The 14,178-nt window shown below is 49.3% G+C and overlaps 1 long non-coding RNA gene across 1 annotated transcript in view; it reads right to left on the bottom strand.

The window, feature by feature from the left end:
- The window catches only part of LOC141091828 (uncharacterized), a 29,703-nt gene extending 24,207 nt beyond the window's left edge, over positions 1–5,496 (bottom strand). The window contains exon 1 of the long non-coding RNA XR_012232592.1: positions 5,379–5,496. This is a non-coding gene — a long non-coding RNA (uncharacterized lncRNA). The remainder of the gene's footprint in view (positions 1–5,378) is intronic.
- Between the last annotated feature and the right edge of the window lie 8,682 nt (positions 5,497–14,178).

The following is a 14,178-nucleotide window of genomic DNA, read 5'->3' on the forward strand; positions in this document are numbered from 1 at the left end:
CATCATCCATCAGGAGTCATAATTCACTAAGAAAGCGAGAGGTAGGATCACCTGTCAATTTAGTATATACACATCAACATCCGACAATTGTTGCAAAATCTCAGCCTTATATTTGTTGGTGTCCATTACTACCACAGCTCCACCTGTTATGAATGAGTCACAGTAGGAGGCAGACACAAAAATAGAAGCTACGTCCAGAAAACCAGAGAAGTTGGCAACTATCAGATTGCAGACCCCTGAACCTATCAACACAACTAGCAGTAGCCGTGGGGGGTTCCTACGGTGCCCTAGACCCCTCGATCACAGCCGGAGAGCTAAATAGCCTAAAGACAGAAAAGGAAATCTAAACTGCCCCAGAGCAGACCCCAAAGTAAAAGGCAGCCCCCAACATATAATGACGGTGAAGCAAGATGAAAAAACACTCACACAGATAGAAAGATAGGCTGCGCAAACGATGGGGCCCAAGCTAACTAAACAGGACAGGAAAGGAAGGTTGCTGTCTGCAATCTGCCAAAACCCTATCAAAGACATAAGCCAACAGGCTGATATGGAAAAAGACCCTGAAGCAGCTAGGCTTCAAAAAACTATATCAGCATTCAGGTATTTTCTGAAGACAGAGCTAAAGGAATTCAGCTCACCCCAGCAGGGAATGGCAGAAATCCAGAAAAACAAAGCAAAACAAAGTCAAAGCACAAATGCAAAAAGCAGAGCAGAAAACTTAGCTTTAGAAGAGCAGGAATTCAGACTGGTCTCCAAGAATCCCTCAGAGAAATCACCCGCAGGGCAGAAGGACGTTGGCGGCCTTATATCCAGTCAGTAACTCCACTCAGCCAGTCATCATCATTAGGCTCAGGTGCTTGATAATCAGGCTCACTACCTTTCTTTACAAGAAGAGGGAGTTCATCGGGCCTCAGTGGTGAAGGGGAAAATGAACTCACAACATCCACCGTTGTCAGCATTTTTAATTGTGATAGCTGTATTCTTAGATAGCCTTTGTAAAGCTTGTCTCTCAACAAGGCCAAGGTTACCCTTAGCATTATATCGAGAACTTTTCTTTAATTGTGCAATCTCTCTTTCAACCAGCTGGATGTAGGACTCAACAAAACTATTCTTAACAGGGGGCTGGAAATTACTCTTAGAGTACAAACCAACTCCATGAAATGTGAAACCAGAAGACTTACAATCAGTCAAAACATTAGAAACCTCCCGTTTATCTGAAAAATATGACGTTAATCGTAATCTTCTAAAGAACGAGAATAAATCACATTCAATCTCGAACCAATCAGGAGAGTTCACAGGACAAAACGACAGTCCTTTGGATAAAATATCATAATCAGCATCTGTCAATACACAAGATGAAATATTTACAACTAAATTGTCCTGCATCAGGACAGGCATCGCACCCACACAGATCAGACCTTGATCACCTATCCTAAGGAAAAGCCCACTGCAGCACCTTTATACACCAGCCAGCCCACTGCAGCACCTGCATAAACCAGCCAGCCCCCTCCACTGCAGCACCTGTATACACCAGCCAGCCCCCCCACTGCAGCACCTGTATACACCAGCCAGCCCCCCCACTGCAGCACCTGTATACACCAGCCAGCCCCCCCACTGCAGCACCTGTATACACCAGCCAGCCCACTGCAGCACCTGTATACACCAGCCAGACAGCCCACTGCACATATGATAGTGGCCTCACATATAGCCCTGCACATATAGTGGCCCCACATATAGCCCTGCACATATTATAGTGGCCCCACATATAGCCCTGCACATATTATAATGGCCCCACATATAGTATCATGGGCAAATATAATATATATCTATGTATCATCACCACCTGCCCCGCTGCCTACTGAGCCCAGCACCTGTTTACACTAGCCCCACTGAGCTTGCACCTGTATACACCAGCCTGCTCCCCCACTGCAGCACATGTATACACCAGCAAGCCCCCCCACTGCAGCACCTGTATACACCAGCCAGCCCCCCCACTGCGGCACCTGTATACACCAGCCAGCCCCCCCCACTGCGGCACCTGTATACACCAGCCAGCCCCCCCCATTGCGGCACCTGTATACACCAGCCAGCCCCCCCCCCATTGCGGCACCTGTATACACCAGCCAACCCCCCCCCCCATTGCGGCACCTGTATACACCAGCCAGCCCCCCCCACTGCAGCTCCTGTATACACCAGCCAGCCCCCCCCACTGCGGCACCTGTATACACCAGCTGGCCCCTAACTGCGGCACCTGTATACACCAGCTGGCCCCCCACTGCGGCATCTGTATACACCAGCCTGCCAGCCCACTGCAGCACCTGTATACACCAGCCAGCCCCCCCACTGCAGCACCTGTATACACCAACCAGCCCCCCCACTGCAGCACCTGTATACACCAGCCAGCCCACTGCACCACCTGTGTACATCAGCCAGCACCCCCATGGCAGCACATGGATACAACATCCAGCCCACTGCAGCTCCTGGATGCACCAGCCAGCCCACTGCAGCACCTGTATACACCAGCCAGCCCCCCCACTGCAGCACCTGTATAGACCAGCTGGCCCTCCCACTGCCGCATCAGTATACACCAGCCTGCCAGCCCACTGCAGCACCTGTATACACCAGCCAGCCCCCCCACTGCAGCACCTGTATACAACAGCCAGCCCCCCCACTTCAGCACCTGTATACACCAGCCAGCCCCTCCACTGCAGCACATGTATACACCAGCCAGCCCACTGCAGCACCTGTATATATCAGCCAGCCCCCCACTGCAGCACATGGATACACCAGGCAGCCCACTGCAGCACCTGGATACACCAACCAGCCCACTGCAGCACCTGTATACACCAGCAAGCCCCCCCCCACTGCAGCACTTGTATACACCAGCCAGCCCTCCCACTGCAGCACCTGTATACACCAGCCAGCCCTCCCACTGCAGCACCTGTATACACCAGCCAGCACCCCCACTGCAGCACATGTATACACCAGCCAGCCCACTGCAGCACCTGTATACATCAGCCAGTCCACTGCAGCACCTGTATACACCAGCCAGCCCCCTCACTGCAGCACATGGATACACCAGCAATCCCACTGCTGCACCTATATACACCAGCCAGCCCCCCCACTGCAGCACCTGTACACACCAGCCAGCCCCCCCCACTGCAGCACCTGTATACACCAGCTGGCCCCCCCACTGCGGCATCTGTATACACCAGCCTGCCAGCCCACTGCAGCACCTGTATACACCAGCCAGCCCCCCCACTGCAGCAGCTGTATACACCAGCCAGCCCCCCACTGCAGCACCTGTACACAACAGCCAGCCCCCCCACTGCAGCACCTGTACACAACAGCCAGCCCCCCCACTGCAGCACCTGTACACAACAGCCAGCCCCACCACTGCAGCACCTGTACACAACAGCCAGCCCCCCCACTGCAGCACCTGTATACACCAGCCAGCCCCCCCACTGCAGCACCTGTATACACCAGCCAGCCCCCCCACTGCAGCACCTGTATACACCAGCCAGCCCCCCCTCTGTAGCACCTGTATACACCGGCCAGCCCCCCCACTGCAGCACCTGTATAGAACAGCCAGCCCCCCCACTGCAGCACCTGTATAGAACAGCCAGCCCCCCCACTGCAGCACCTGTATAGAACAGCCAGCCCCCCCACTGCAGCACCTGTATAGAACAGCCAGCCCCCCCACTGCAGCACCTGTATACAACAGCCAGCCCCCCCACTGCAGCACCTGTATACAACAGCCAGCCCCCCCACTGCAGCACCTGTATACAACAGCCAGCCCCCCCACTGCAGCACCTGTATACAACAGCCAGCCCCCTGCAGCACCTGTATACAGGAGCCAGCCCACCCCTGCAGCACCTGTATACACCAGCCAGCCCCCCCACTGCAGCACCTGTATACACCAGCCAGCCCCCCCACTGCAGCACATGTATACACCAGCCAGCCCACTGCAGCACATGTATACACCAGCCAGCCCACTGCAGCACCTGTATACACCAGCCAGACAGCCCACTGCACATATGATAGTGGCCTCACATATAGCCCTGCACATATAGTGGCCCCACATATAGCCCTGCACATATTATAGTGGCCCCACATATAGCCCTGCACATATTATAATGGCCCCACATATAGTATCATGGGCAAATATAATATATATCTATGTATCATCACCACCTGCCCCGCTGCCTACTGAGCCCAGCACCTGTTTACACTAGCCCCACTGAGCTTGCACCTGTATACACCAGCCTGCTCCCCCACTGCAGCACATGTATACACCAGCAAGCCCCCCCACTGCAGCACCTGTATACACCAGCCAGCCCCCCCACTGCGGCACCTGTATACACCAGCCAGCCCCCCCCACTGCGGCACCTGTATACACCAGCCAGCCCCCCCCATTGCGGCACCTGTATAGAACAGCCAGCCCCCCCACTGCAGCACCTGTATAGAACAGCCAGCCCCCCCACTGCAGCACCTGTATAGAACAGCCAGCCCCCCCACTGCAGCACCTGTATAGAACAGCCAGCCCCCCCACTGCAGCACCTGTATAGAACAGCCAGCCCCCCCACTGCAGCACCTGTATACAACAGCCAGCCCCCCCCATTGCGGCACCTGTATAGAACAGCCAGCCCCCCCACTGCAGCACCTGTATAGAACAGCCAGCCCCCCCACTGCAGCACCTGTATAGAACAGCCAGCCCCCCCACTGCAGCACCTGTATAGAACAGCCAGCCCCCCCACTGCAGCACCTGTATAGAACAGCCAGCCCCCCCACTGCAGCACCTGTATACAACAGCCAGCCCCCCCACTGCAGCACCTGTATACAACAGCCAGCCCCCCCACTGCAGCACCTGTATACAACAGCCAGCCCCCCCACTGCAGCACCTGTATACAACAGCCAGCCCCCTGCAGCACCTGTATACAGGAGCCAGCCCACCCCTGCAGCACCTGTATACACCAGCCAGCCCCCCCACTGCAGCACCTGTATACACCAGCCAGCCCCCCCACTGCAGCACATGTATACACCAGCCAGCCCACTGCAGCACATGTATACACCAGCCAGCCCACTGCAGCACATGTATACACCAGCCAGCCCACTGCAGGACATGTATACACCAGCCAGCCAGCCCACTGTAGCACCTGTATACACCAGCCAGCCAGCCCACTGCAGCACTTGTATACACTAGCCAGCCAGCCCACTGTAGCACCTGTATACACTAGCCAGCCAGCCCACTGTAGCACCTGTATACACCAGCCAGCCAGACCACTGCAGCACCTGTATACACCAGCCCCCCCACTGCAGCACATGTATGCACCAGTCAGCCCCCCACTGCAGCCCAGCACCTGTATTCACTTACTCACCAGGTCCTAGACACACCATCACTCCAATCCTGGCAGGCATCCAGTGATTACAGGCGGGCGCAGGTAGGCCGGAGGTCCTGAGCCTCTGGTCTCCTCCCCTGATAGGTCAGCGCTGCAGACTGGAGCAGGAGAGAAGAGCGTGCTGTCTCCGTCCACAAAGAACGTCCTGACGTGCAATGTCAGACGTTCTTAACCCCCTCCTGTGCCACAGACTGGTGAGTGATGATGCAGCTTCTGCCAGCACGCATACCTGTGTAAAACCGCCGTGCCCGCAGATTTAAAGGGCTGGTGGAAAGAATTTTAAACGGGCCGGCGGCCAGATATGCAGGCGCCGACACTCCAGCGGCCCACAGAGTCACTTATATCGCGGCCCAGCGGGAAAATGCCCGGTTGGGCAGATTACCAATCCGGGCCTGCCACAGAGTCACTTATATTGCGGCCCAGCGGGAAAATGCCCGGTTTGGCAGATTACCAATCCGGGCCTGATTATGAGAGTTAGTAGTCTATACTGCAGCTCAGTGTAGGGCAGATATTTTTATTCAGGAGCATTATAATGACTCTGCTATTTTTAAGGGCACTGTGTCAGGATGTGCTGCAGAAGACCGGAGAAGATGGAGGTCTGCAGAGACGAGCTGTGGATGAGAAAAGTCATCATGGGGTCTGGACGAGATGGAGACTAAAAGAAAGAGAACAACTCTAATCAGAGAAGATGTCACAGGTAAGATACCTGGATGTAAATGCTCATTTGTGATCTTGCCTGCGTCTCATCAGTACTGTGGTTCCTGAATGGTTCACAGTCTGATGACTGGTAACAGCAACTCCCAGTATCTCCATTTTTAAGGACATACTGGGAGTTGTAGCTTCATGGTATACAAAGGTATATGGGGTATACCGAACATTACAATTGATGTACCATGTACTGATGATGGTTCAGGCGATGTATTTATGTACTGATGCGTGTGTGCGACTCTGTCTGTTTGAGCGTGTCTGCAGCTATGTCTGTGTATCTGTAATTTTATGTATTTTTGTAAGATGTGTGTATGTAACAGTGCATTGTGGTGTGTAAAAACATTCATGTGTGGGCACATTTACTAAATCTATAAGGGCTCTTTCACATGTGTAAGGGAATTACTTTTGCCTTTCCATGTTTAGAAACAGACAAGTGAAATTTACTAACCTTAACATAACTGTAACCTTAGGGATATGATTGTATTGAGCGGGTTCAGGAGCTGAGCCTGCTCCATACCGGGCAGATGTCAGATGTGATACATAGCTGGCGTCTGCCTGTAACAGCAATAATCAGAGCTCACCTTGATTGCTGCTGTTTTAAGTATTTAAATGCCCCTGTCAATCGCTGACAGCAGCATTTAGATATCACGATGGCTGGTGCATTCACTCACCTGCTCCCATCAGCTCCCTGTGACGCAGTTGCAGGTTGCTGATGAGTTGCCACGTATTGCTGCCATGTTAGTCGTTCAATGAATCCCAGCCTGAGTTTTGGCTCCTTGGACGATGTTACAGTCAAGGTGACGGGACATTATTACAGCACGCTCACTTGGTAGTTAGTGGAGACTGTAATGTTTCCCACCTTACACCGACCCTATGACCGGAAGTAAGTTGTGGCAAGGAGAATAAAACTTAATTTTCTCCTTGTAGCTAACGCTTTTCCATTAAGCCAGTTAACCAGGCTTTAAACCCTATTTACCTGCAGATTAACCACATTTTTGCAGATAAATAACGTATTTCAAGGTGACAAGTTACCCTTAATGGGAGGACTCTGTCAGTAAAGAATGGCTACTCAAAAGAAGTCCTGTTTGTTTTAACTCAATCTCCACCTCTCCCCTCTAATTTGATTGACAGCTCTGGCTTCATAGATCCAGAGAACGATGACGATAGATGGAAAATACAGAACTTTTTCTGATGTTTCAGGGCTGTCGATGGGCAAAATGGAATTTCAGCTCCCTCCAAACAATTTGTATTGGGTTCAGCTCTAGAGACTGGCTAGGCCACCCCAGGACCTAGAAATGCTTCTTACAGAGACACTCCTTAGTTGCCCTGGCTGTGTGTTTTGGGTCAAGGGAATGAGGTTGTTGACCAAAATCTTGCATTATACGACCCATCCATCCTCCCTTCAGTACGATGCAGTCGTCCAGTCCCCTTTGCAGAAAAACACCCCGAAAGTATGATGATTCCCCCACCATGCTTCACAGTTGGGATGGTGTTCTTGGGGTTACGCTCATCCTTTTTCTTCATCCAAATGCAGCGAGGGAAGTTTATACCAAAACGTTCTATTTTGGTCTCATCTGTCCACCTTACCTTCTGTAGAAAAAAGTTAATTCAGCTCACCCTTATGATGATGTCCACACCGCACATGAATAGTTCTATCCGAGCAAGGAAGCGTCTCTGCTTGACGTCAAGTGCTTGTTAAAAAAGGGAAGGTATCCAGCTTTATTGAGACAGATTAAAAGGTAATAAGCTGGTTAATAGCCAGTATATACTGGAGGAAGGAATGTCCTAGATAACTGGACGCGTTTCGAACACGTGTGGTGCTCTTAGTCCTCAGTTTCACAATGAGCAGTCTTGCAAAAGTTAAAATACTCCCCAAACAGGTTGATTTGATTGTCTGTGCCATCTATATATATGACATGTACTGTTGCAACTTAAATGTGTTATATGTTGTTTTTTGTTTTTTTTTCTCGCTCCCTCTCTGCCATGTTATCTGGGTGTTAACCTTTTTCTAGTGGAGCAATTATCTTCATTTTTTCACCACCTGTTTGGGGAGTATTTTAACTTTTGCAAGACTGCTCATTGTGAAGCTGAGGACTAAGAGCACCACACGTGTTCGAAACACGTCCAGTTATCTAGGACATTCCTTCCTCCAGTATATACTGGCTATTAAGCAGCTTATTACCTTTTAATCTGTCTCAATAAAGATTTTTCACCTTACCTTCTCCCATGCCTCCTCTGGATCATCCTGATGGTCACTGGTGAACTTCAAGTGGGCCTGGACATTTGCTGGCGTGAGCAGGTGGAACTTACTGTACGTTCCATGCAGGATTTTAATCCATGACGGTGTACTGTGTTACAAACGGTGATTTGTGAGACTGTGGTCCCAGCTCTCTTCAGGTCATTAACAAGGGCCTCCATTGTAGTTCTGGGCCGATTCCTTAAATTTATCAGAATCATCCTTAGCCCATAAGACGAAACCTTGCATAGAGCCACAGACCAAAAAAGATTGACAGTTATTTGCTTTTCTTCCATTTTAATAAAAAATAAACTTTGATATTGGGCAGTGCACATTACAGTTCTTTTGCACACTGTATAGTTTGCTAAAAGGCACACGTGAGAAATGCTGACAAATGAACAATAATACCGTTTATGGTAGCTGTCACGGGGTCCTTCTCTGATAACACACAATCAACAGAGTGAGGGAAGTGTGAACAATCCCAATACCTTTATTGTAGGCAAAAATAAAAGGTCCATGAACAATTCATCACACTGGGGCTACAATAGTCCAGAACACAAATGTAGTTCAGTAACAGGATGAATGTCCAATAATCCGGCGGACAGAGGATAAAATGGGTCCATATGCTTCCCCTTCTCTCTGACGTGCCGTCTTCACGTGATCATCACCATACAGGGTCTGACTTGTACAGCTCCTGTCCTCCCCTGCCCCCTCCTTATGTCCACGGGTAGTCAGACAGGTTGGGGTGGTTTTCAAGCCTCCCAGACCTGACAAAGGTGCCTTGGGGATTATGGCACTACAGGGGGTCATCAAGAGACATAGATACAGTCAGTGTTAGGCGTCGGGTTACTGCAGCTGCACAGCAGGAATCCAGAGCCTTGCATTCAGCGGTCTCCCATTCTCCACTGACCACTCAGGAGCCTGCACAGCAATCCCGGTGTCCCAGACGCTCTGCTCAGACCAGCTCTGTGGGTCTGGCTGTTGCTGCCACCTCTGGTCCAGCAATAGCATCGCAGGCTGCTCAGCAACAAGCCACTCCAGAGGCTAAGTCCTTCCGTCGCTCTACTGGGCATGTTCACGAGACGATCTCCCATTGGAGATCGGGAGTCACATGCCCAGGTCCTTCTCGTGATCTGATTGGTCCATCTCAGGGATCTGGAAGCTTCCGGAAGGTCCCAGCTATAAAAGGTTCGCATGGCCACTCGGCCATGCGCTAATATAGTCTCTAGTGGCTAACTGTGTCAATGAGGATGGATGCATGTACCTGCGAATGACTCATTAAGATCCCCTCCCTCTGATATTCCGAGTGTGTATAGGGACTTAGGTTTACAGTCAGTGGCAAGCTACAGCCACAATAGCATCCTCCACAGGGCTAGCGTCCGATAGTGCGCCTCCTACCGGGCATTGTCGATTAGCGGCAGTGTCGGTTGCCGTGCTGCAGTCTGCAGCTCCTCTTGGCGTCCGAAGTAGCGACGCCACACGCACGATAGGTCTAGACGGACGCTGACCCTCTGCCTAGGTTCCAGCTCCTGTGGTCATATATCGTATGTGCACTTCTCTGAGACCTGTGACGTTAACAGGCTCAGCCTTTTGTGTTTAGCACTTAGGCGTCTTTGTGAATAAACAGAGATCGCTCAGCGCACCGGGTGATGTTCAACCCACTTGCGTTATACTGCCATATTGTACGTCCGCATTATCTAGCAGCAATGTTAACACCTTCTGCATGGTAGACCCCGGGCGGTGAACGCACTTTACGTTATGTAATATTTAGTGCGTTACGCCATCCCTAACAGTCAGGCTGCAGACAGTAAGTGAGCTAATTCAATTATCAGACTTGGAAAGTAATTGAGACTCTAGACAATATGGGGAATACACGGAATGATACAGGGCAACAAGAGAACACTATGGAAATCTGTATAATATAAATAGACACAAAATGATACCCACATAACATATCACACCATCATAGTAGCCATAGGGTGGGCCCCTAGAGTCGATTGCCCTGTTGGGCCCTAGGTACTCCAGTCCGACCCTGTATCTATCTATCCTATATCTATCTATCTAACTACCTATCTGTCCCATATCTATCTATCTATCCCATATATATCTATTTATCCCATATCTATCTATCTATCTATCTATCTATCTATCTATCCCATATCTATCTAACTATCTATCTAACTATCCCATTTCTATGTATCTATCTATCTATCTATCTATCTATCTATCCCATATCTATCTATCTAACTATCTATCCCATATCAATCTTTATATTTATCCCATATCTATCTATCTATCCAATATCTATTTAACTATCTAATTATCCCATTTCTATGTATCTATCTATCTATCTATCTATTTATCTATCCCATATCTATCCATCTATCTATCTATCTATCTATCTATCTATCTATCCCATATGTATCTATCTATCTATCATCTATTGTAAGGTAATGATTGTTATTCAGGTAGGGGACACATGTTAGGCAACCAGATAACCAGGTCCGGCACGGGTTTCTCATATACAGTGGTGGGCAAAAGTATTGGCACCCCTGCAATTCTGTCAGATATTACTCATTTTCTTCCTGAAAATGATTGCAATCACAAATTCTTTGGTATTATTATCTTCATTTAATTTGCTTGCAAGGAAAAAACACAAAAGAGAATGAAGCAAAATTAAATCATTGAACATTTCACACAAAACTCCAAAAATGGGCCAGACAAAAGTATTGGCACCCTCAGCCTAATACTTGGTTGCACAACCTTTAGCCAAAATAACTTCCAACAACCGCTTCCGGTAACCATCAATGAGTTTCTTACAATGCTCTGCTGGAATTTTAGACCATTCTTCTTTGGCAAACTGCTCCAGGTCCCTGATATTTGAAGGGTGCCTTCTCCAAACTGCCATTTTGAGATCTCTCTACAGGTGTTCTATGGGATTCAGGTCTGAACTCATTGCTGGCCACCTTAGAAGTCTCCAAAGTGTGTTTTGGGTCATTGTCCTAATGTAAGACCCATGACCTCTGAGGGAGACCCAGCTTTCTCACACTGGGCCCTACATTATGCTGCAGAATTTGTTGGTAGTCTTCAGACTTCATAATGCCATGCACATGGTCAAGCAGTCCAGTGCCAGAGGCAGCAAAGCAACCCCAAAACATCAGGGAACCTCAGCCATGTTTGACTGTAGGGACCGTTTTCTTTTCTTTGAATGCATCTTTTTTTTTTCCTGTAAACTCTATGTTGATGCCTTTTCCCAAAAAGCTCTACTTTTGTCTCATCTGACCAGAGAACATTCTTGCAAAACATTTTAGGCTTTCTCAGGTAAGTTTTGGCAAACTCCAGCCTGGCTTTTTTATGTCTCTGGGTAAGAAGTGGGGTCTTCCTGGGTATCCTAAAATACAGTCCCTTTTCATTCAGACGACGACGGATAGTACGGGTTGACACTGTTGTAACCTCGGACTGCAGGGCAGCTTGAACTTGTTTGGATGTTAGTCGAGGTTCTTTATCCACCATCCGCACAATCTTGCGTTGAAATCTCTCGTCAATTTTTGTTTTCTGTCCACATCTAGGGAGGTTAGCCACAGTGCCATGGGCTTTAAACTTCTTGATGACACTGTGCACAGTAGACACAGGAACATTCAGGTCTTTGAAGATGGACTTGTAGCCTTGAGATTGCTTCCTCACAATTTGGTTTCTCAAGTCCTCAGACAGTTCTTTAGTCTTCTTTCTTTTCTCCATGCTCAATGTGGTACATACAAGGACACAGGACAGAGGTTGAGTCAACTTTAATCCATGTAAACTGGCTGCAAGTGTGATTTAGTTATTGTCAACACCTGTTAGGTGCCACAGGTAAGTTACAGGTGCTGTTAATTACACAAATTAGAGAAGCATCACATGATTTTTCAAACAGTGCCAATACTTTTGTCCACCCCCTTTTTTATGTTTGGTGTGGAATTATATCCAATTTGGCTTTAGGACAATTCTTTTTTTGTTTTTTTCATTGAAGACAAATTAAATCAAGATAATAATACCAAAGAATTTGTGATTGCAATCATTTTCAGGAAGAAAATGAGTGTTATCTGACAGAATTGCAGGGGTGCCAATACTTTTGGCCACCACTGTAACTCCAACAGTCCATGCGGTTTATTAAGCATCATAAACCAAAGCCATATGCAACAGAAAGTTCATATAAAACAGCATAGAGTCCATGACAGAGTTCTGCTCTGTATCCCTGTGGGCACACAGGCTTTGCTCCATCCAGCCAACATGCTATACAGTCTCTTAGTAACACTCCCGTGTCCCGGTTACCTCATAGTTGCTTCACCACGGTGCAGACATCGGTTCTCACTCCTGGGAGCTCTCAGACACGTGCAGCCATTATGCACACAGGCACTCCGGAAGGCAGACACATCTTCCAGCGAGACCTTGCACACGGACCAATCGGGTCCAAGCATTTTCCTCATGTGACCTACCCTAGCCACCTTATATGGTCCGTAGCCACGCCCACCGGATCACATGGCTATGACGTCATCACAGGTCCTTCAATCATTCACACACATATACTTTACTATGGCGTTCTATACACACCTAGGTGGGATTGCAGGTAGCTGGTTCCGCCTGTCTCACCAGCTCCCTGGAAAGCTCTCCCTGACACAGTGTAATGACAGCTCAGCAGTACCTCTGCTGATCAACACACATTTTCAAGCTTCCATCCCAAGGCCACCTACCTTGGGATACATAATGGTCATTCAGCATCCTGCCACTCATCCTCTCTCCTGGGACACCCACACAGTGCCCCCTAGCGGACACAGTGGTCGCTACACCACATACCTCCCCCCTCTGTTTAAACTTGTGGGGTTTAACACACAACATTACCCCGGGATCTCGAGACCGGGCACTCATTACACCTTGCTCAACAGGTCGAGAGAACCGTCTCCATCTGTTTTGTCTATCGTAGGGCCTCATCTCTACATTAGGCCTCCCTCGCCCCCAGCAGTCAGAATATCGGCCTTGGTTTTTGGCCTTCCAGTCACAGTCCATCAGAGTGACCAGACACTCTTTAGTCTCCACCTGTCTGCAGTGCGCTTCGTCACCTGACCTTTCTCTCACTGACCGGCTCTCCCTGTGGGTACAGTCAGAAGTCCCACTCCCAGTCGCGTCAACTTTCTGGCCTGAGTCTGACCTATTTAGTGTCTCACAGGAGCTAAGGTCTCTCAGTTTCGTCTTGCCAGTAAAATTGCCACTCGCCGATTTTTGATGTCCCTGCCTTGCTGACATTCTTTGGCCACCTGTCATGTCACTACTTGGAGGAACCCTTCAGGACCTTACATCTTGGGTTGAAGGCTCCCGCCACCTGGTGTTACGTACCTCTTTATTGATCCACCGACGGTCCAGCCTCAACTGCTCAATCTCTTGCAGGTACCCCACTCGATACTCCTAGAGCATCCGAAAGTTTCTCAGGCTTTCCATGGAGCCGACCACCATGATGGGAACCATGGCCTCTTCACTGTATACCTGGACTTCATCATCAGGAGGGATCCTCACCCTCACCACACCGGAGATATTTACAAGGTCTTGCATTACCTTCCTGAGTCTTCCAATGATTCTCCCAATCAGACCTTTGGGTACCGGAATTACATCTTTCTGCAAACCCAGCCAATCCATAGCCTCCCTTGCTAACTCTAGGCGTCGAGCAGCTTTCATATTACTCCGCCTGACCAACTGGTGTGGAGACATTGCAAATGCATTTCTTTCAGGATAGCTACTCGGTTTGCTGTATCTTCCCTGGCTGATATTATCACCAACTGCCGAGTCTCAGGTGCCCAGTGCACCTTA

The sequence above is a fragment of the Dendrobates tinctorius genome, unplaced genomic scaffold, assembly GCF_039654945.1.
Source record: "Dendrobates tinctorius isolate UK_male_01 unplaced genomic scaffold, ASM3965494v1 ptg000056l, whole genome shotgun sequence".
Classification (NCBI taxonomy): Eukaryota; Metazoa; Chordata; class Amphibia; order Anura; family Dendrobatidae; genus Dendrobates; species Dendrobates tinctorius.